This window comes from Ictidomys tridecemlineatus, chromosome 12 (genome assembly GCF_052094955.1).
Source record: "Ictidomys tridecemlineatus isolate mIctTri1 chromosome 12, mIctTri1.hap1, whole genome shotgun sequence".
Lineage (NCBI taxonomy): Eukaryota > Metazoa > Chordata > Mammalia > Rodentia > Sciuridae > Ictidomys > Ictidomys tridecemlineatus.
In genome coordinates this window covers 65,211,602-65,236,031 of record NC_135488.1, presented here as the reverse complement: position 1 = coordinate 65,236,031, position 24,430 = coordinate 65,211,602, and the positions used below count along the sequence as shown (strand labels likewise).

Below are 24,430 nucleotides of genomic sequence, written 5' to 3'. Positions count from 1 at the left end.
CTTAAGGGAAACAGGAAAATGGGCACTGACAGGAGGAAGTTTATAGAAGACTTTGTATTTAGGACAGGACAAATTGAGAGTTGTTTATATGATTGTGTAAATAATCCAGAAGAAAATGGAAAACTCATGGGGCAGAAGACGGGGAAAAGGGACCCCTGCATTAGGGATGAAGAGACAGGAGTGGGAACTGCTTTTTCTCTACCACTGTCTCAGATAGCACTTCTCTGGATCCTTCATGTCAGGTAGTTTTCATTTCTGGCTACAAGTAAAATCACCTGGAAAACTTTTTAGGGAAAATAATGCTGTCGACCTCATGCCAGACTGATGGAGCCAGAATCTCTGGCGTGAGCCCTAGCTTTGGAGGTTCCAGGCCCCCTTGAGGAGGTGGGATGCAGCCTTGGCTGGGAACCCTTCAGCCTTCGTAGTTGCTCCTGTCCATGGCCACTGTCACAGGGCTCTGCCTATCAGGGACAGCCAGGGCTTAGCTCATGTAAAGAATTTAGCCTCTAAAATGAGCATTTCCACATCCACCTTTGTCTGAATATTCAGTTTCTTTAACCAAATTCACTTTCTCCATTAGATCATTAAAGCAAATGACTGATGGTCAAGCTCAGGTAGTTGCACTGGTTACCACCTTGTTGCCTGTGGAAGACATCTTGGTAAAACCCCGCCATATGATATAAAAATGTGTTACGTCATAAACAAAAAGGAAGCCAGGCCTCATAATGGGAGACACTTACTTCTTCCTAATTCCCTCTATTCTCCTTTTTCATCCTGTATTAGTGCCAAACCTATTTTCCTGGAAGCCCACAAAGTCAGTAAAATGGATATAGATGATGAAAAAGTTTAACTTGATCAAAGCAAGAAACTAAGATTGTCACAAAGAAGTGTCACCACTGAGAAATGTCCATGTCTCGGGCATCTGGTCAACCCTCATAACTGACTACCTGAACAATACTCCACCAAATTTGAAAACTGTATGCAGGTAGGGTACATCAAGTGTACCCTACCTGAATCTTTTGGAAATTGACTCTTTTGGAACCTGAAAACCTGCAGGAAATGATTAAAATACCCCAAATCCAATAACTCCATTCCAGATTCCTCCCAGCTTTTGAGTGATCCAACAATATGTGCCTGTATTTCTCATTATGTCTGACCATACCACAGAGAAATAGCTACTGCCCTTGAGACCACAAGAGCAGGGCAAGAGGAAAGCAGGGACATCCTAGGACTAAGTTCTGGTATTACAAATATAGGGCTACAAATTTAAATCTGGGTCTCTAAGAAGAAAAGGTGCCCTTGCTAATTAATGTACTACAAAATTATAAGAATTCCTAATAAGATCCCACACTATATTTTCCCAACTGACTCTAGCCTCTGTTTACATCTTATAATACCCTCATCTGATTTCATATCAGTAAGTTTTCTGTTCAGTTGACCCTTGATTAAGACTACCTTATATAGTTTGCATCATTTCCTTTTCTGTATTATTCTATAACAAAATTATACCCCCCTAAGATTTGAGGTCCACATCCATTTATTCATTGATTCAACAAATACTCATTGATCACAATGGTCTAGGCACCCTCCTGGGTGCTTGGGATACATCAGAGAACACAACAGACAGAAATCTCGGGTATAGAGAGAGGTTGGACAGAGAATAGTAAACATGACAAAGAAATTACATACCAATGTTAAAAGTTAACACATGCTAACAAAAAATAGAGTAAGAGGGTTTTTTGTATTACTCAGATGGCCAAGACATGGACATTTCTCAGTGGTGATACTTCTCACCATAGAGGGTTTCATGAGTGTGTTTCAATGTCAATAAACTAATGGATACAATAAGGTGTCATTTCAGTAGATACCTGGGTAGCAAGGAAATTAACCATCAAGCTATAGGAGAGTGGAACATTTTAAATCAAGAGACATATTGCTAAGACCCTGAGGCCAGAGAGCCCTGGTGTTCAAGGAAGAACAAGAGGCCCAGAGTCGTCCCTGGCAGAGAGTGAGTGAGAACAGCAGCAGGCAATGAGGTAACAGGGTAGAGGACAGGGCTTTGTTAGCACTTGGACTTTCAAGCAGAGGAGCCTCAAGTTCTAACATACATTTGAATCACCCCAGCTGCTGGAATAGTCTGTGGACACAGGAGACAAGAATGGAAGCCATGTGACCAGTTAGGAGAGTCCTGGCAATATCCCAGGCTAAAGACAGAGGTGGCTTAAATCAGGAGGGGTCAGTGGGTTCGGAGAGAAGTGGTCAGAGTGACATATATTTTTAAAGTAGAGCTAATGGATTTCTGGAAGCCATGGATATGGCTGAGAGGACAGGAATCAAAGATGGCCCCAAGGGTTGGGTTTCAGTAACTTCAAGAATAGGGTTGTCAACAACTGACAGACAGGAGGAAGACTAAAAGAGAAGATCTGGGGTGAGGAGGGAAATTGGGGGATCTGTTTTTGCTGTTTACTGGTTGTGTGACCTTGGCCAAGTTATTTAGCTCCTCTGTGCTTCGGTTTACTGATGGTTAGAACGAAGATATGTATGTGGTGGTGCACGCCTGTAATTCCAGTGGCTTGGGAGGCTGAGGCAAGAGGATCACAAGTTTAAAGCCAGCCTCAGCAACTTAGTGAGGCCCTCAGCTACTTAGCAAGACCCTGTCTCAAAATAACAAATAAATAAAAAGGGGCTGGAGATGTGGCTCAGTGGTGAGCACCCTGGGTTCAATCGCCAGTGCAAAGCAAAAAAAAAAAAGATAGTAATAGTTTATATCTCCTACCGTACTGTGAACATTAAATGAAACTATACATGTAGCTATGGGATAAGGCTTGACAGGTATGAAGTGTCCAATAAATGTCAGCTATTTTATAGTGGAGCCTTAATCAAAAATTTTGATGTAACTGGAGATTCCTCTCAGAGAGTTGGCTCCTTGATTCAGAAATCTGTAATAGCAAAGGGGCTCTTCTGAGACAAGATGCATCCTTTTTTTTTTTTATTATTATTGGTCGTTCAAAACATAACACAGTTCTTAATATATCATATTTCACAGTTTGATTCAAGTGGGTTATGAACTCCCATTTTTACCCCGTATACAGATTGCTGTATCACATCAGTTACACATCCATTGATTGACATATTGCCATTCTAGTGTCTGATGTATTCTGCTGTCTATCCTATTCTCTACTATCCCCCTTCCCCTCCCCTCCCCTCCCCTCTTCTCTCTCTACCCCCTCTACTGTAAATCATTTCTTCCACTTGTATTATTCTTCTCTTACCCCTCCTTTCCTCTTATATGTAATTTTGTATAACCCTGAGGATCAACTTCCATTTTCATGCAATTTCCCTTCTCTCTCCCTTTCCCTCCCACCTCTCATCCCTGTTTAATGTTAATCTTCTCTAGCTCTTCGTCCCTACCCTGTCCTTAGTTACTCCCCTTATATCAATGAAGTCATTTGGCATTTGTTTTTTAAGGATTGGCTAGCTTCACTTAGCATAATCTGCTCTAGTGCCATCCATTTCCCTCCAAATTCTATGATTTTGTCGTTTCTTAATGCAGAGTAATACTCCATTGTGTATAAATGCCACATTTTTTTTATCCATTCATCTATTGAAGGGCATCTAGGTTGGTTCCACAATCTTGCTATCGTGAATTGAGCTGCTATGAACATCGATATAGCAGTGTCCCTGTAACATGCTCTTATTAGGTCTTTAGGGAATAGACCGAGAAGGGGAATAGCTGGGTCAAATGGTGGTTCCATTCCCAACTTTCCAAGAAATCTCCATACTGCTTTCAAAATTGGCTGCACCAATTTGCAGTCCCACCAACAATGAACAAGTGTACCCTTTTCCCCACATCCTCGCCAGCACTTGTTGTTGTTTGACTTCATAATGGCTGCCAATCTTACTGGGGTGAGATGGTATCTTAGGGTGGTTTTGATTTGCATTTCTCTGACTACTAGCGATGGTGAGCATTTTTTCATGTACTTATTGATTGATTGTATGTCCTCCTCTGAGAAGTGTCTGTTCAGGTCCTTGGCCCATTTATTGATTGGGTTATTTGTTATCTTATTGTCTAATTTTTTGAGTTCTTTGTATACTCTGGATATTAGGGCTCTATCTGAAGTGTGAGGAGTAAAGATTTGTTCCCAGGATGTAGGCTCCCTGTTTACCTCTCTTATTGTTTCTTTTGCTGAGAAAAAACTTTTTAGTTTGAGTAAGTCCCATTTGTTGATTCTAGTTGTTAACTCTTGCGCTATGGGTGTCCTATTGAGGAATTTGGAGCCCGACCCCACAATATGTAGATCAGAGCCAACTTTTTCTTCTACAAGATGCATCCTTGGGAGTACATATTTGTCATTCAATCCAGCTCACGTGATGGGAGGGGGAGCAGACCAGATGACCAAAATCACCCAGGAAAAGAAACTTTCATTCAAACATATAACTGCAGCCCCTAGGTAGGCCCTACGCAGACGCTCAAATGAAAGACTGAAACCATCACCTCGAAGAATTGAGAGGCAGGTGGAAGGTGTGGTCCCTCGGATGAAGTAAGGTCTTGGACCTGTGTTTGTTTGGAGGACACGGTTTTTACATCAGAAATGATCCCCTGGGTCTGAGTAAAGGGTTAGTTTTGTCCGTGCCAGTTGCAGCCTGCCCAATCCATCACCTGGAACCTAAAATCATTTCAAATATGTAGTTGAGACTTTCTTCGCTTTCTTTGGTGCCCGTTTGGACAACTGCTTCACAAGTTTTCATGATCCACGGTGAATAACTGTGGTCCCTGCCAGAAGCAGAAATTCCATGAAGTTTTCCGGGAAAGAGATTTTTCCATTCAAGAATTAAAAGATTCCTATGCAAATGGTAAACGTTGCTGTGTTCCCTGACTATAGGGAATGGTCAGACGTCCAGAATCCTCTGTCACCAGCCCATTCAATGCACTCCATCTCCGTCATCTTAACTGGTCTCCCTCTTCCTCCCCAACTCCTAGCCATAGATCGAGAAAATCAATAATATGGTGCTGCTTGAAGGAAGTAAAACAATCCATCCTTTTAATTAAAAAGCAAGCAAATTTTAGTACCTTAACTTTTCATGAAGATTTTTCTTCTTTTAAATATTTTACAACTCTGTAATTTCTCACCCAAAGAATATAAAATCCAGGGAATCATCCCATAACTATTTCTTGAAAATATCTGGGACACTCCAGCGTCCCACTCACATCTTAGAAAACTGCTGTTGGATTGATGAGTCCCACAGGCCTATAATAAAGAAGAGGATTGTATGAGTCAGGTATAAATGCGACAGGCTTTCAGAGGGGGCATGGAGCCAGGAAAAGGCATGAGGTCCTTAGAAAGGAGGCTATTCCTGAGTGGTGATTTGAAAAATGACCAGTATAGGTAAAGAGGTTGGAAGAGATGATTACCTAAAGAAAATGAAGCTGAGCCAGGGCTAGATGTGTCGCTGGCATAGTTTTGTTTGTAGTTCCTCCCAGACTCCATTTCTTCTTTTCTTCTCATTTTGTATCAATTTCCCATGCCTTTTGACCAGGAGCTATTTCTTGAGTTGCCAACTATTCCTCTCCGACAATATACATCCCATGTCCTTGATCTTGGTCACCCCCTATGTGATAATGAGACACAGTAGGTGCTTATTTCTGCTAACTATGATCAGGATTTGATTTGTACTGGTTACCAGGTTGGAAAAAATATCACATTTTTTTTAATAAAGCAAGGTGACCTAAAGAAAGACCCAATGTTCTAAAATCAATGCTAAATAAATGGAAAGCTATGTCTTTCCCCCCTAATTTATATGAAAAAGAGACTGGCTACAAACAGCAACAAGGTTAATTAAGTTTGAGAATACCTATGTCACTGTTCAAAGAATTTCTTTTTTGGATGAAGGTAAAAACTCAATGAATTTGAGGTGTTAAAACAAGAGACACTGTCATGAAGTCATTCTTCTTTAAGCCTGAGTAGTATTTCATTGTGTATATGTACCACATTTTCTTTATCCATTCATCTGTTGAAGGGCACCTAGGTTGGCTCCAAAGCTTAACTTTTGTGAGTTGAACTGCTATAAACAGCTATGTAGCTGTGTCCCTGTAGTATGCTGATTTTAAGTCCTGTGGGTATATACCAAGGAGTGGGATACCCCAGTCAAATGGTGGTTCCATTCCAAGTTTTCCGAGGAATCTCCATACTGCTTTCCATAGTGGTTGCACCAGTTTGCAGTCCCACCAGCAATGTATTTTCCCCCACATCCTTTTTCCCCCACCTCCTCTCCAGTATTTACTGTTACTTGTGTTCTTGATAATCGCAATTCTGACTGGAGTGATATGGAATCTCCATATAGTTTTAATGTGAATTTCTCTAATTTCTAGAGATGTTGAACATTTTTTTTATACATTTGTTGACCATTTGTATTTCGTCTTCTGTGACATTTGCCAGAAAATGGGTGGATCTGGAGAACATCATGCTAAGTGAAATAAGCCAGTCCCAAAAAGCCAAAGGTCAAATGTTTTCTCTGATATGTGAAAGATAACACACAATAAGGGGAGAGTGAGGGGAAGAACAGAAGTTCAATAGATTAGACAATGGGGAATGGAGGGAAGGGAAGGGAGATATGGAAAGGAAAGACAGTAGAATTAATCTGACAAAATTTTCCCACATACATATATGAAAACACAGTGAATCCCACCATTGTGTACATCCGTAAGTTATATCTAACTAGAATAAGATATATTCCATGATTGTATATTTATATCAAAATGTATTCTGCTATAGGTATGACTTAAAGGAACCAATATTTTTTTTTAAAAAAAAAAAGAGCCACCCACTGCTCTATAATTATGGCATAAAGAAGGAATTAAAAATATAGGATATTCTGTCAAAAATTCTAAATTCACATTCTGGCCCCTCTACTTTCTAGGATGATCTTGCCCAAGTTAATCTTGCCTGTCTCAGAACTTATCTTACCAGGTTATAATGGAGGTTAAATGAAATATATAAAAGGTACAAAGGTCTAAGAATGACAGCCATTTATTAGTTTTTTGACCTCATTCTCTTTTCTTTCCAACCAAACATCCCCTGTCCCATTAAAATATTTGCTGGACATGCCCTGTGGCTTATAAACAAACTCCTTCTCCTGATGAAAAAGCATATTCCCTTTTGAGTACATAATAAGCCTGAATTTTAGGAACAGATTGGCTATGAAGATGTTGCTTCGGGAATAAGGGAATTGCCAATAAATCAGATTCAGTGATAAGTCAAACAAGGTTGATTTGAAGCTTCTGTGTGCTGCTTTTTAAGTGAATCTAGTAGGAACACATGAGCAACATTTAGACTATTGAGAAGCATGAATGAAAACAAGTATTTATTAAAGTGGATGCACTATTAGAACATGGAAAATTCCTATTATCTCTAAAATATTCTGTCGGGCTGAGCATATTTGGAGGCCTTCTACCGCAGCAAGTACCATTTCATGCAAATGATTCCTGCAGCCTCAGCAGAGACTGCTTTAAGCCTGACACACCTCACCATTTCGGCAGTATGGTTTGGTTTCTATGGAAACACGCCTGCTACCAACTTATTTCTCTAGAATTTTTAAAAACATTTTGTCTTTCAGATTTTTATGAATGCAGACTGATCTTTCCCCAAAACAAGTGAGATTTTCTATAAATATTTGTTTTGACTCAGAAAAACACAAACAGAGACCTGTAACACTCCCCCAAAGACAAAGAATGGACTGATCTAAAGTGTCAATAGTGCAATGGTTGAAAAAATTCCAAAGAATCAGAATTCCTTGGAGGGATTCTGCATTTTAATAAGTTTGCCAAGTAAATCTTAAACACACAGGACCCTTACACTGTAATCCCCTAATTCTAATTTGTCCTCCAAAGTTTAAAAAAAAAAATGAAATTTATCAAAGAAAAATGAGTTACCTTCTTGATTCTCTTCTAATCCCATTCATGTAAGAATTGCAAGATTCTAGTTCAGAACCCACTCTATATGCTCCTTCTTTTGGAATCCTTGTTTTGATAAAAAGATAGGAATTTGCCTGAAAGAAAATAAGTTTAGCCCAACATGATCAGACTAGCAATCTTCTCACTTTTGTGTTATCAAAGATTGGAAAATTTCCTTTCTAAATTCTTCTCTTTTTTATTCCTTGTCCCTTCCTGTCCCCTTCTCACACCAATGCCTAGAAAGTCATATATTTGTTGCTTATTTTAGAAAGAAAGAGCCCAGTTACTATCAGTTTTGTTTCTAACACTCATGGATCCTGGTGGCTCTCAAGAAGGAGGGCCTCCCGCTGCCCAGTTGGGGCCCAATTATGTCATAGCTTTGGGAACAACTGGAGACTTTAAAGAGAACACAGCCATTGGAAAGTGGAAGTGTCTTAGGTACAATATGGCCTATATGCTAAAACAGACTGTGTCTTGTTCACTATTATAGTACAAGACCTAGCACAATGTCTCTAGATATTTACTTTGAAAATAACTGATGATCAAGTAGAAGAATGAATGGACTCCATCAAAATTCAGACTTAGACCATGATGGCACCTGCTGGTAGGAAAGGAAGGGAGCCAGCATGAGGTAGATTAGAACAGGAGGCTCTGAGCTGGTTGGAAGTTGGGCCTCCGAAAAGGATGGCCAAAAGTTCAATCTTTATATTCAAGGAGATTTAACATGATTTAAAAGAGATCCATCTGCCAGGTAAGAAACTTAACCAGCACCCCCAAGCAGGGCAATAGTCAAAAAAAAAAAAAAAAATTCTCCAGAAGAGCATCTACTCCCCTTAAACCCTTGCCAGGGATGCAGACCTGGAGAAAGGGTCTAGAAATAGCCTGTTCAAGCTCAACTGGATCAAGATTCAGAACAGGCCCCCAGTCTATGAGGGTGTGCAGCCCAAGGCACACAGGAAGAACTGTAGAGACTGAGGACAGAGGCCACTGTGAAACAGCTCTGACTCAGGGAACATTGGCATGGCCTGAGCTCATCCTGGAATACCAAAAAACTTAGACTTCAGCAGTACAACCAAGACTGAGGGTTCACAGTCTGCTTGAGTAAAGGGCTGGCTCAGAAGGGAATGTGCTGGAACTCCCTATGGAGGCTACAGTGGCTGTAGGTAAAAAGCTACAGAGGAAGGACAGGGACCACTCTCAGGCCTGTCTTATCCAAGGCCTTTTCCCAGGTCCACTTGCTCCGTCAGTTCAATTCCCCATGACCAATTGCTTTAAAGGAACTTGAGAACACAAAAATCCAGCCTGGTTTTGTAGTCAGACAGCTCTCTAGGTAAACAGAGAGCTGGCATGGACAGCTTTGCCAAGATCTCTTGAATTTCACCAGCCTGGTAGGGAAATAAATCCAGTAGCCTGTTCTGAGTGGTAATCTCGCTTTCCAACATAATAAAAAATTATTGCACACTCTTCAGAGAAGACTTTTTTCTTCTATTTCTTTTCCAAGCTCAGGAAAACAGCTCATTAATCAAAACAGATATCTGTCTTTTGGATAGATCATACATACCAGCAGCTATAAGTGTGTAGGCCTCCTCATGAAGGCAAGAAGTACAGGGAGGAGGTTGTGGGTAGTGATATAACAATCAGAATGACACCAGTGTAATTACAGTGTATTACACCAGTCCTGGTAAGGACTAAGAATAGGCATCCCTTCTCCCCCTCCAGAAGCCTATTGTATAGTTGTCAAGACAAGATATACACTCAAGAGGCAAATATTGCACAGTTTGGGAATTTAGAAATTCCTCCAACCATCCCAAAGGTTTCATGCAGGCAGGTCTTTGGAGAAATAAATAAGCAAAAATGTGGCACATTCTGAGGCGTGTCACTTAATGGGCCTTGTGAGTTACTTCCAAGTTACCCAAGAAGGCTTTTCATCCATTTCTACAGAGGGGAATGGACAACTCATCCCAGAGATTCAGGGATAACATGTAGATAGCTCATAATTTTCTCAGCTCCAAAACTCTATATTATGAGTGTCTTTTCCCCAAAAATATCCTCCCAAACTGTTTCTCAATACCAGGAATCAACCCTTGAAGGAGAAAATGCTCTCCCTAACAGCCAATTGAAGAGACAGAACCAAGGCACGCGCGCGCACACACACACACACACACACACACACACACACACACTGGCTTTCCCTTGTGGGTTTCTTCACCCCAACAACATTATTCCACTTCCCATCCAATTCTCCCACACCTGCTCCTCTCCTTACTCATTAAGCTTCACATAACCTGGAAGTTAGGGAAGTCCAGATTGGAGGGGAGAGAGGAGCTATGCTGAAGAGAGTTTGAATGACACAATATGAAGTTTGGGCTCAAGGAAGTTATTCAAAGGAAGCACAGCATTACTATAGGAAAACTCATGCACAGCAGTTGTGTGCTCCAAGTGTATTAACTGTAACAAAAAAGCATCAATTTGGAGGCCAGTAATTTATAAATTTGGTCATTTGGAAAAGAAATAGGCTCTAGTTCCCTTTTTCATTGTTTGGGCTGAAGAAACTGAGCACCAAGAGTGACTGATCCACAGCCCTGGGGCTGCAAATGAATCTTTAGAACCTCATACTCAGCCCTTGAGAAACGATGACCAGGTATACACTTTTTCCTGCTGCAATTAAAAAGGCCACGTCCTTTGAAATACATGGCTTAGCAAAACAGGAAAAATGAGAATGAGCACAGGCTTTGGGGTCAGATCAGTGTGGCTAAAATTCTTGTTCTGCTACTTACTGGATGTGTAACTTGAACTGAATAGTGGCACAAGGCCTGATACACAGGGGATGCCCAGTGTTCGTTTTCTTGCCCTGATGGGGCCATCTCTGTAAGACTGGCACAGTGGTCTTCTGACTTCTGGCAGAATTCATGGAAGTGTGGTATCTAAAACTAAGGAAGTGATAGAAACTTACTGAGTGAAGATAAAAATCTCCATTTGTGTATTGTATCCTCTAGGGAGAACCCAGAGAAACTGAATGTGTGAGAAATATTACCTAATATGGCACTTTATGTAGAATACAGAACTGAAGCTCTTCAGCTTGGAGACATATTTAGCATGGAGACGACATCCAAAGGGCTGTTCTAAAACGAGTACATCTGCACATGTGGAGTCCCAGTGTTGTGGGAAACAGACCAGTGGAGAAGCAGCAAGCAGCCCTCAGGGAGGAGGAGGACTACAAACTTTATTTTATGCGGGTGGGCCCAGAGGAGAACAAACTCCAAATTCTGAGCCCTTACCCACAGTCTCTCACAACATTTGTCTGTGATTTAGTGTCATCTTAGACCCATCCTATCATTGGCTTCGTTTGTCTGTGTATTTGTTCTAAATTCCTAATCTATGTGACCATGACTGAAGGCCTTATGTTTGTAGGGGGTGTCTCTAACATAAAGTATGTTTACAGAAACAGAAAAGAAGAAACAACTCTTTTCATAGGCATCGGTTAACTCTCTAGCCTTGCAACCCTGGCATAGGGGTGTTCGTATTTCAAGAGGGAGTACTTAGACTCCTAGAGACAGTTATTTACCATCCAAAAGGTAAGGACCTATGGTTAATTAGAAAGAGAGGGGAACTGATCCTTTACCCAGGCATTGGTTTCTTACCATAACATTTTTATAATTTCACTTTATAATCAGGTTTGACTTTGCCTTCACACCAACTCTGTAAATTATTTATTATGTAAATCCAAGAAGTAGAATAGGCTAAGAGGCACAATTTCTCACTCAGTATTTTTAAAGTCAGTTATTTCTTCCCTCCCTCCCTTCCTTCCTTCCTTCCTTCCTTCCTTCCTTCCTTCCTTCCTTCCTTTCTTTCTTTCTTTCCTTCCTTCGTCCCTCCCTCCCTCCCTTATCCTTCCTTCCTTCCTTCCTTCCTTCCTTCCTTCCTTCCTTCCTTCCTTCCTTCCTTCCTTCCTTCCTTCCTTCTCAGGCCCTTACATATGCTTGGCAAGCGCTCTACCACTGAGCTACATCCCCAGCTCTTTTATTTTTTTCTGAGACAGGGTCTCATTAAATTGCCCAGATTGGCCTTGAACTTGTGATCCTCCTGCCTCAACCCCTTGTAGCTGGGATTACAAGCCTGCACCACCACGTCCAACGTAAAAAGTCCTTTCTATCTGGCAGCTTCAGGGGGTAGTGAGCTCCCTGTCCTCCCTATTCTCACAACTTGGCAGAACTATGTAAAGGGCATTCATGCATCAGATGGGTGATCCGACTAGAAAAGCTTTCAGACTGATTCCAGTGCTGAGAGTCTGTGATTGCAGATCTAAGAGTATGTCAGTAAAGGAGCAGGGTAAATATTATCAGTCCTCCAGAGTATAACCAATGAATTTGGCATTTACATTTTGAAAATAAATATGAGAGACCTTTGTTGGTGTTATTGGAGGCAGTTGCTCAGAATGGTATTCAGATTGGCTAACTTCTACCTAATACAAGCGAGATAACATTTCAGAGCAGAGTCACTGAAACTCCTCCTGAGAATGATCTATTTTCAAGTAACCTCAAAACATAGCCTTTCATTAACAAACAGTTGGTACAATAGTCACAAATCATTCTCCTCTATTTATTAGCCAGTCTCAGTAGAACCATAGAGAGTTCAAATTAAAAAAAAAAAAACAATGTCCTAGTATTTTTTATTATTGTTATCTTAACAAGATAGCCTGTGGTTTCATGTACTGTCATTGGAAAGGGCAAAAGACCACAGAAATATCAGAATGCAGAACTCAGATCTCAAATATTGTTTATGAACTGGAATAAAAACAGTTTGCCAACATCTCTATTTTGATAACCCTTGTGTGCATAAAAATATCTTTTAAACATATTTTGGAGGATTCATGCTGATTTGTTTTTCTTGGATATTTGAGAAATTGACTTTTCAATATTTTTATCACTGAGTATTTTAAAGAATGTTTGCCCTAAGTTTGAAATTTCCTTGTTTTGAGAGTAAATGAGAAAAAAAAAATGTTTTTCTGAAACTAAGCTCTAGAAAACCCTGAAATAAGAATATAGTAATATGGTAGAAATAAAAGTGAAATCCGTAAGCAAAATAAATGTAATAGAACAAACCCTGATGTTAAAAAATTGACAGATTGTGTTTTAAAAATACTCAGCTATATGCTATTTATAATAAAATATATATTCAATAAAATATTAATAAAACCTAAAGATTGAAAATAAAAATATGAGAAAAGTTGTACCCGTTAAATATGAAGAAGAGAAAGCTAGTATGAGTATATATTAATATGGATAGAGTAAACTTTATGGCAAAAAAAGAGAACTTTTGATAGAAAGAGAACCACTGTGTAATGTCAATAAGTACAGTTAACCTAGAAGTTATCATAATTCTAATTTTCACTAAATGGCATACCCTCAGAATAAGGAATAAATTGAGACATGAAAAGAGAAATTGATAAGTGTACCATCATGGAAGGAGATATACATATATCTCAGTAATTGATAGATCAGCCAGACAAAAGAATTTATAAAACATAAATTATTTGAATAATATAATTAAATATAATCTAGTACACACACAATCAGGATCAGCATAACACTCCAAAGCCTGGTGTTGCATAAAATGAGAGGCTGTATGTTAATGACAAAAAGGTTGTATTTCATCAATTCTAAGACACTTTTCCCCCCACATTTTAACATCTCTGAAATTGAGATGCCTCAGCTCATCAATAAGTATCACAATTTAAATGAGCAATGTTTTCTCCTCCTAATGACTCATAAAATAATGAAGCATCCTACAATGGACCAATCTGAAATCCAGTGAAATATTTTCTATCAATCTGTACTGTACCAAAAGTGAGGATAATGAATCATGTGCTAAACAGAACTGATTAGTCATTTCCTCTCCACACTCACCCCTACGCACAGTGGAAAGTAAGAACCCTAGGTTGTCTCTCTTGGAGAATGGCTTACTGTCTAAAGCAACTCTGTACCCAACAGAGAATACCAATTCCTTTTCAAGCACACTTTAATACTTTCATAAAAATAATTACGTACTTTTATAGGCCAAAGCCAAGTGCCAACAAATATCAAGACAGCCCATACAGACCACATTCTGGAATGAAAACAAAAATTGAAAAGTGATAGCCAATCAAGTTATCAATCAATTTTAAAATCTTACATGTTTCAAAATTTTAAACACACATCCAAATTATTTATGGGTCAAAGTAAAATCATAATGTAAATGATAAAATACTCAGAACTGATCAACTACCAAGATGCCCTTTACTAGAATTTTGTTAGGATGCAGCTAAAGTGGTCTCTGAGAGGGAACTTATAATTTCAAGTGGTTTTGTTAAAACAGAAGAAAAGTTGTAAGTCAATTAGCTAAACATAAATTTTGATCAGTCAGAGAAGAAGATGAGAAAACACCTTCAAAACACAAAAGGACAACAATAATAAAGTAAAAACAGAACAGAAAACAAGATAGGGAAGCATTGTATGTTGACATTTCATTTCCCCCATTTTTATCACCAAATAAAATTTACCAAATTACTATGAAACCCTCGATTGGTAAGGCTCTTTGTCCCTAGCACTCTCTAATTACTACGCTTCTTTTTAAAATTTTTTATTTGTTCTACTTAGTTGTACATGACAGCAGAATGCATGTCCTTTCATCATACAAATGGAGTACAACATTTCAATTCTGTGGTTGTACACAATCTAGAGATGCACCGTTTGTGCAATCATACGTGTACTTAGGGTAATGATGTCCACCTCATTCCACCATCTTTCCTATCCTCCCCTCTCCACCCTCCACCTAGCCCAATCCAAAGTTTCTCCATTTTTCCCATCCCTTGCTACCATGATAGATCAGCATCCACTACTCAGAGAAAACATTCAGTCTTTAATTGGGGGCGGGGGGATTGGCTTACTTCACTTAGCATAATATTCTCCAATTCCATCCATTTACCTGCAAATGCTATAATTTTATTCCCTTTCAATGCTGAGTAATATTACGTTGTGTATATATACCACAGTTTCTTTATCCATTCATCTATTGATGGGCATCTAGGTTGGTTCCACAGTGTACGTGTTGTAAATTAAGCTGCTATAAACATTGGTGTGGTTATGTCATTATAATATGCTGATTTTAAGTCCTTTGGGTATAGACCAAGGGAGTGGGATAGCTGGGTCATGATGGTTCATTCCGAGTTTTCTGAGGACTCTCCACACTGCTTTCCAAAGTGTTTACACCAATTTGTGGTCCCACCAGCAATGTATGCATGTACCTTTTTTCCTCACATCCTCTTCAACACTCGTTATTGATTGTATTCTTGGTAACTGCCATTCTGGGTGGGGTGAGATGAAATCTTAGAGTAGTTTTGATTTGCATTTCTTTAATTACTAAAGATTTTGAACACTTTTTTCATATATTTGTTGATCACTTGTATATCTTCTGAGAAGTGTCTGTTCAGTTCCTTAGCCCATTTATTGATTGGGTTGTTGTTGTGGGGGTTTTTTTATTAAGTTTTTTGAGTTTTTTATATAACCTGGAGATTAATGCTATATATGATGTACATGTGATAAAACTTTGCTCCCATACTGTAGGCTCTCTCTTCACCTCAATGATTGTCTTTTTTGCTGAGAAGAAGCTTTTTAGTTTGAATCCATCACATTTATTGATTCTTGATTTTATTTCTTGAGCTTTAAGATTCTTGTTAAAGAAGTCCAGGTCTAATCCGACATGATGAAGATTTGGGCCTACTTTTTCTTCTATTAGGTGCAGGGTCTCTGGTCTAATCCCTAGGTCCTTGATCCACTTTGAGTTGAGTTTTTGTGCATGGTGAGAGATAGAGATTTAATTTTATTTTGCTACATATGGATTTCCAATTTTCCCAGCACCATTTATTAAGGAGGTTATCCTTTCCCCAATGTATGTTTTTGGTGCCTTTGTCTCGTATGAGATAACTGTATTTATGTGGGCTAGTCTCTGTGTCTTCTATTCTGTACCTTCGGTCTACATGTCTATTTTGGTGCCAATACAATGACATTTTTGTTACTATTGCTCTGTAGTATAGTTTAAGGTCTGGCATTGTAATGGCTCCTGCTTCACTCTGTTTGCTAAAGATTGCTTTGGCTATCAGGGTCTCTTATTTTTCCAATGAATTTCATGATTGCTTTTGCAAATTCTATGAAGAATGTCATTGGGATTTTAATAGGAATTGCATTAAATCTGTATAACAGTTTTGGTAGAATGACTATTTTGACAATATTAACTCTGCCTATGATCACATAATCACTTTGCCTTTTAATGTATAGTTTATGGTTCTACTCTTTCTGGTTTCTCACCACTTGGTATTCCACATGTGTTTTCCATTCTAGATATCCCCCTTTCTGATATGACAACTCAGGCTTCTGGGTGCTCTAATATCAGATGATCAAGCTCATATAAATTGTATCTAAAGTAAGAATTCTTAGCCTCTGAATAAGAACTTGAGAAAAAAACATGTGTGCCCCGAGTACCCAGATTTTACTGAAGGACCGGCATGTCTGTGCGTGCCTGCTTCTGGGTTATCAAAGTCATTCCAAATGGTTGGGTCTTTGAGGCTAAGCCTTCTAGATTAGAAGCCCCTGCTAAGAAAGGAACTTGATTGGAGGAGTGCAAAATAGAAGGAGGATCCAATAAGTTTGGGAGCAGGATGAAAAAGATAGGAAGAAAAAGGGGAAAGAGAAAAGAGAATAGGTAAGATTAACAGTTTGGCAAAAGGGACCAAAAACAATGAAAGCCTAAGAGCATCTTCTTTCTACCAACACTGAAATAATTGCCAACTATTTAAACAGTCCAAAACTGACACAACCAGTGGGCTAGACTATCACAGGATGGGAGGAGACCCATCCTGAACTAGACCATATTGTCCTACTTGGCAATGTCATATTGCACTAACTCCCAAGTTGCCCCAGGGTCATTATGTGTATTTTCTAATCAGGGTATTATTGGGGGAAAAAATAATTATCACTTTTTGTGTTTCCAAAAAGCAGGCAAACTCTTCTTTCTGGTCACTATAGCATGATTAAGTCCTAAGAAAATATATTAGCACTTTTCCTTTTACAAAACAGTTTTCTCACCTATGCATTAGAACAACAAAGAAACTCAAAAGTCAGTGATTTAATTTCTTTCTCTGCAAAACAAGGGTCAGTGCCACAAGCCATACATAGCTAGCATTCCTTTTCTGTCACTATGGTTGCTAGAACAGATGTTAGTTAACTCAGTGCCCAAAGCAGTGGCCTCAATGTTTTGTTTCCTTTAAAAAAAAATTGACTTTAAAGCACTTGAATAAGTGACAACTAAAATATTCTTGGTATTCTTTTACACACAACCCAGCATCAGGAAAACTGCTTCCTTTGCAAGCTGGAGAAGTATGAAAGGTGTAGTGAAGGCAATTTTATTTTACCTGCATCACCCAAATTTGTGAACTTAGAAAAAAGATCAACAAAGCTCAAGGTTCTTGAGATTATTTATAAAAGGTACAGACTTGGCCAAAACAGCTACAAAATGCTGCTTATGATATTTGCACCTTGCAACTCTGGTAGGCCCTTACCCCACCGTCTTTAAAATGTGTATGTCACTGATCCTCAACAGATAAAAATGTGTGCAGAGGAGTTCATACTTCCTCACTTTACACAAAACTATGTCTGTCCCTATCTCTCTGCCTTTGATAACAGTTAATTTTCTTTCTGGAATACCCTTTCTTCTTTCCACCTACCCAATTTCCCCATGGCCACAGGCCTGCCAAGTGCTGTTTGGACCCACCCCGTGTCATACGCCTGGACAAGCCTCTGAGCTCAGGCCCCGTAGATTGTCGAATCTTCCAGAGTTGACCTGCATCTGGCCTGCTCTGCTGTCTGAGCAAGCCCTGTACTTTGGTCATGACTATCCAGCTAGATAATGACCACATTCAGGATTGAAAGCTGACTCTGTTCATTTTTCTGGATTTCCTACTATTGAGTATGTACCAGAAAATCATTAGAAAATTATTTGTTGGTTTTCTGATACTCCGTTATGCATTTTAAAGATGTTGCCTTTAAGAAAGTGACCATGGTCATCCCTGGTAAGCATCTACCCTTATGAGTATCACCCAAACCCACCCTATCAAATTCATAATCTAAAACAACAGCCATCAGTATATAGTGGGTGATGGTTTTTTTTGTTTTTTTTTTTTAATTTTTGTTGTTGGTTGTTCAAAACATTACATAGTTCTTGACAAATAATATTTCACACTTTGATTCAAGTGGGTTATGAGCTCCCATTTTTACCCCGTATACAGATTGCAGCATCGCATCAGTTACACATCCACTGTTTTACATATTGTTATACTAGTGTCTGTTGTATTCTGCTGCCTTTCCTATCCTTTCCTATCCCCCCCTCCCCTCCCCTCCCATCGTCTCTGTCTACCCCATCTACTGTAATTCATTTCTCCCCCTTGTTATGTTTTCTTTGATATAAGGAGAGTAACTAAGAACAGAGTTGGGAGCAAGACCATGAGAAGAAGATTAACATTAAACAGGGGTGAGAGGTGGGAGGGAAAAGGAAAGAGAAGGGAAATTGCATGGAAATGGAAGGAGACCCTCATGATTATACAAAATTACATACAAGAGGAAGTGAGGGGAAATGGGGGGAAAAAAACTAGTGGGTGATGTTTACTTATCAACAATAGGTAACAGTGATGCCGACTAACATCTGAAGGGCGATCAATAAGACTAATTGAACATATCTATTAAAGAAATAGCTATCTTAAAGGTAAGCAGGCAGATGACCACACTGAATGGGAAAAAATAAAAATTAACAATTGGCCTTCCTCATCCACTATCAACCTGAATATTGCTAAGTAACTTTTGTAATTCCATTTCAGTAGCTCACTCATAAGAACCAGGGCTTTCTGAGTAGTAACAAACAGCATCTTGTCTGCATTATTCTCTGGTTTTGATTCACATACTCTATGCATTTTATGGAAAGAAAGGAAAGTGCTAAATTAATCCAAGATTCCCTTTTTACACCCTTGTCATTGTAAGGGACATGCACTGTCATGACTGGGTCAGAGTGACAACAGTATCAAAACAATGTTGTAAAACCTTGATATAAGAGTGTTTTTTCATGGTAAGGGCCTCAGAGCTCGAGTCTGGAGGAATAGGGCATTGATCCCACCCTAGCTGCACACCAATGATGGCTTATCTAAGTTCTTCTTGGAATTACTCATATAGGGGACCAAGTATTAAGATGTACAGCAAACTAGAATTTACACGTCCAAATAATTTCTGCTCCTTCCAGGTATTTACCTTGGAAAGCTATATGCTTTCTCCAACAGCACGGTTGCTATTCCAACTATTTTCTGCATTCCTGCTTCACTGTTGCTGGAATTTGAAAGCATGGTATATCCTCCATAGGGGAATAAGGGAACATCATTATCATTTGACTTCAAAAACTTCTTAACTTGTGGAGGCCAGGTCTGGCAAGTGGTAGAGTATCCAATTGGGAACCTTCTTGATGAAAAAAAAAATGACTAAGAAGTTCTTAGATTTTCTTTTTGTGACCTGTAAATTGGTTTTAGAAACAGTAGGGTGGAGGAGGGGGGCCGTTCCATATTGCCTTGAGCAAAGGCTGCACCATTAGAGGGAGTCTCTAACCTCCTAAGCCACTAGTTTGGAGGGAATTCAACTCATTTGCATGTGGGAGTTCTGTTATGTTCATTACATAAAGAGCCTCATTACTTAATAGTCATGCTTTTTAGAAAAAGTTCCACAAAGGCTGAGGTTATTCACATCTAATAGTTTTTTTTAGACTGTCCACTTGTTGGGCTGAGGGATCTAATAGCTTTAGTGTCTATCAATCTTGTTGCCATCTCTTACCTCTTGGGTCGCAAGATTGAATCATAATGTTTAATTGTGTTACCCTTGTGAATGTTTGATCAAATCTGATGAAAGCCATAAAGTTTACTATTAGAAAATCCACTTGGACTAGTGAGGGTCTTAAGAACCTGGATTTCTTGAGTATGTAACCAAGAATCCCATACTAACACCAGAGCTTCAGTCACATGAGCATGAAGTTGCTCCCAGGAATCAAATTCATTTACCTGGTCCAAGCCTGGATACACCACTGGAAACTTGGGTTAGACAAAGAAGCAAGAGGAGAATGGGAAGGGGGGTCCCATGGATTGAAGGATGGTAATACACAAGGATATTTACTTGTTTTCTCATGAAACCACAGAATCAATCCCAGAAAGAACTGGGTTGTCTCAATTTCACATTTGTAGAGAACAGGAAGGTTGAGAGGTTGTATAACTTATCAAAGTCCACATATAAAAGTGGAAATATTAAGATTCAGATTATCTTTTTCTGGTTCCAGAGGCCAATCTCTTTGCAGTGAGGTTGGTGCACCTGTTTCTGGCAATGGTGCCCTGGAGGGGAGCAGCTTCAAGCCATATTAGCTCTAACATTTCTGCCACCCACTAGCTACAGGAGGCATTAGCCTGCTAAATTCTCATTTCCCTCAAACTAATAGTTAAATCCCTGCTTCTTGAGTCATTTTGTTTGAAACACTATACTATGTCTGAAAGGTTCAAATATGAGTAAAGCAGATACATGTGTTTAAAGGACTTATAGTTAGTGGAAGAGACAAGAGCATAATGATATAATTTTCATAAGCTATAGTAGAAGCTAAGGCAGAGATAGAGATAGAATTAGGATAAAATAAGAGAAGAGCACAAACTCAGAATTCAGTGGTGATATTTGCCCTGTGTGCTCTCCACATGGCTATAAGGTCTGTGGTTGCAGAAACCATGTCCATCCTTTATGCCATTGCTATCTAGTGTGTAGAGAGCACCTAGCACATAGTAGGTGCCATAAATGTTAGGTATGAATGAATCCGTTGGTGTCTCAGCTAAGACTTGAAAGATAAAAAGTTATGCAAGTAATGAAAGTTAGGATATTGGGGAAGAACATCAGAGAAGGCAAGCAGTATAAAGTTCCATCAGAGCACAAAACTCAAAGAGGGGGCTGAGGATGTGGCTCAAGCGGTAGCATGCTTACCTGGCATTCGTGTGGCCTGGGTTCGATCCTCAGTACCACATACAAAGTTGTTGTGTCCGCTAAATACTAAAAAATAAATATTAAAATTCTCTCTCTCTCTCTCTCTCTCTCTCTCAAAAAAAAAAAAAAAAAACTCAAAGAGGGAGATGATGAGAGAGGCGGTTAGAGAAATAAGAGAGGCCTCATGTGGACGTAGGACCCAATATCTTCTACCTAGTAGGTCCATGTATGGATTCAGGGATTGTATGGAATTGTCATAAAAAAATTGTGAGCTTGTTTGTACATATGAATGTGTACTTTTCTGAGGAAAGAGATGTATCGTTGTCATCAAATTCCCAAATGTTGAGAACTTTTGTAGGCAATGAAGAGCTGATAAAGAGTTCAAGTTATCAAAATCACATTTAAAGCGACTGACTTTAACTGCAGTGTAGAGGATGGAATTACTGGTAAGAAGACTGAAGTGGAAGAAACCAGTAAAGAGATCATTGCAACTATGTATGAAAGGAATAATGAGATTCTAAACCTGACCCATGAGACTGGAGATGAAGTAGACAGAGGCAGATTTAGAGAAGTATCTGGGTCAGAGAAGCAGGACATACTGATGGAGGTTATGACCCTGGAGAAGAAAGAACAGGGGAACAAAAAGAAAAGTCAGATTCATTTCCAGATTTCCAAGGAGGGTTGCTAAGTAGTACCATTCAACGAGGGGATGAGAACAAAAAGGGTTATGGGGGAAAACGTGAGCTCAGTGTGAACTGTTAGTGTGAGATCTCACCAGGGCCTGGAATAGGGAAAGGTCTAGACTGAGAATAAAGATTTAAGTTATCAGTGTCTTGGTGAGAGGAAATGAGGCAGACCATGGAGAGTGTTGGAAAGAAACACAGCCCTGGACCAAGGAGGGACCTGTGGGTGGCACAACGCTGTGAATAGACTTAAGGCTGCTGAATGAAGACTGAAAAATCACACACACACACACACACACACACACACACACACACACACACACACCTATTTTAAATAAGAAAGGATGGCTAGTGACATTTAAGGGTCCTGGTACCAGGAGAAGCCCCTGAGGAAGGTGGAAAGGAATAATCACATAGGAGGCTGGGGGGGGGGGCAGTGGTCCAGAGAGGACTGTCACAGATGCCAGGGGAATAGGATTGCAATAAAATGCAGGGTGGGGTGGGTGGGTAAGTTAGATAATCGCTAAGGTGGCTTCCAGGAATAACAGTCAGAATATATAAGCTCCGAGAGAGAATAATTTTGGTCTCCAAGCTTGCCCATCCAGAACTTCTCAGCAGCAATAAAATGACTTAAATTTCACCTTTCAAAATAAAACTTGCCCGTGCTCTGCCAGTTTTTGTCTGGGCAGGAAACAGAGCTCAGAGCAGCTGCTTGGGATGGGTCTAAATTCCACTTCAGAGCACTGGAATGTGACACCTCCTAAGCACCAGCCTTGGCCTTGAGGGAGGGGTGGGGGGCAGTTACTCAGGCTCCAGCCTCCCTCAGCTCAGCTGCCACATCCTCCAACTCCCTCTGCTCCCGGGGTCTCTCCTTGGAGCGGGTGAAGCCCCCTGTGTTCCTAGTCTGTGATCTCTGCCCCTGTCCCTCTCACAAGCCATTGCTGAAGTCGCAAGGAGGATAGACCAGCACTGACCTGGCTGCAAGGTCTCTTTCCCTTGGGGGCTCCCAGTGGTGCCTCAAAGTCAACTTCACCTTGTTGTAGAAAACTAGGGAATGCAAGGAAGAGGAGAGGAAGCCCCACATTATCTGCCACGTCCCCGGGTGCCCGTGGAGGGGAGAATCCAAAGCAGCGGCATTGCCAGCTCTTGAGAGCGCTCATGGATCATCAGCTATTTTCCTGTCATACTCTGGCCAAGACTGGCTAATATCCCTTCAGTGTGGCAGAATAAACCCTACTGATTCATCCTTTCATGTTAAATATTTACAAGACACTACGTGCGTATGAAAGCATCCAACTGGCCTCTGTACTTTGGTGTGAATACTGAGAATCTGTCCAAGCTAGACCCCAAAACTGTGACAAACCCAGCGCCCTGCCAGCCAAGGCCCTGAGAGTCCCTTTATTCATAGATGGAGCATACTGCTGCTGTCAAAATGTAAATGTTACACTTACCAGGACTCATTCTGGACACCCCAGGGCTGGTGGGGGTGGGTATCACCATAGTGGGGGGCAATAAAACGTGTCTCTTCCCTGCCTGGATTCTGAATAAACTGAGACACGAGGCCAAAATGTGATATATGAAAGCCTCAGTGTTGTCTTTATGACCGAGCTGAAGACCTTGGCAGAGTGTGGCAGCAAATGGCTAGAAACTGGAGCCCAGAATTAAATAGATTTACCAGCTCATCACAGGCCTGGGGCCTGGCCAGGAAGATGCACGGCCAGGGGCCAAGTTTCTGGGAGATGATTAGCTTCAGCTTTAGGGACCCTCATCTGAACAGGCCCTTTTAGGCCTTTCTAAGGCCCTGGGAGGAACCCTAACAATTTTGCTTTTGTATTGTAATGTTATTTTTCTTTAAGAGGTTCTTCATCCCCTACCTCCCCACCCCCAAATTGTGTAAGCATCAGGACTCGTAAAACCTTGCCTGGGATAACGGAGGACAACCCTTCCTGTGGATTTCAGGCTCCCCAGAAACAAAGGACACAGCTCATCCCAACATACCCAGTTTACTCTTTCCTTATTTACTGAATGAGTAAAGAGGAAGAGACAGGCCTGGAGTCAGACACACTCTGTGCTCCAACATAGAAAGAAGCATCAGGAACGAGCGACAGAGGTGCCCTTCTTGACGGACAGTTCTTCAAGCCCAGCAGGACAGTCACTTGACTATACCCTATGCCATGGGCATTAGGTAGAATCCAGTGCAAGTCCAACGCAGGATTTCACAAAGTTTCTTTACGTTGGTTGAAGTCCCCCTGGTCTCCCGCTAATTCCTCTCCATTTTCTGCTCCTCCCTTTTCCATGGCAACCCCCAAAACAAAACAGAACAGAGCAGCAGTGTCTGAGTTTATATCATCCAAGGCCTGGCTCTCTCCTATCATGTTGCAAACAAGCCCAGACGCGATTCCTCACCCCCATCCCCTGCCATGTGTCAGAAATCCAGAATCCCCAGATTCCACCAACCAAGTAGGAGAAGTCTTTGTTATTCAAGTTTCCAAATCTATACCTTTGAGAACAATGCCCTCCTTGTCTTCAAAGTAATGTCCTCCTTTCAGGATCTGGGAACAGAAGGAATTCAAGAAAGCCATGAGGCAGGGATTTGGCTATTCAAGGCAGGCAACCTCCCAGATTGACATCCCAAATACAAATGCCCAGAGGAGCAGGGCTGAGCATATTGTGCCCTGGAATTTTTTTTTTTTTTTTTTTGCGTATCAGGGATTGAACTC

General features: G+C 40.3%; 1 protein-coding gene across 1 annotated transcript in view; it reads left to right on the top strand.

The window, feature by feature from the left end:
- Positions 1-24,430, top strand: part of Antxr1 (ANTXR cell adhesion molecule 1) — a 226,325-nt gene that overhangs the window by 104,741 nt on the left and 97,154 nt on the right. The gene's annotated exons all lie outside the window — the stretch shown is intronic.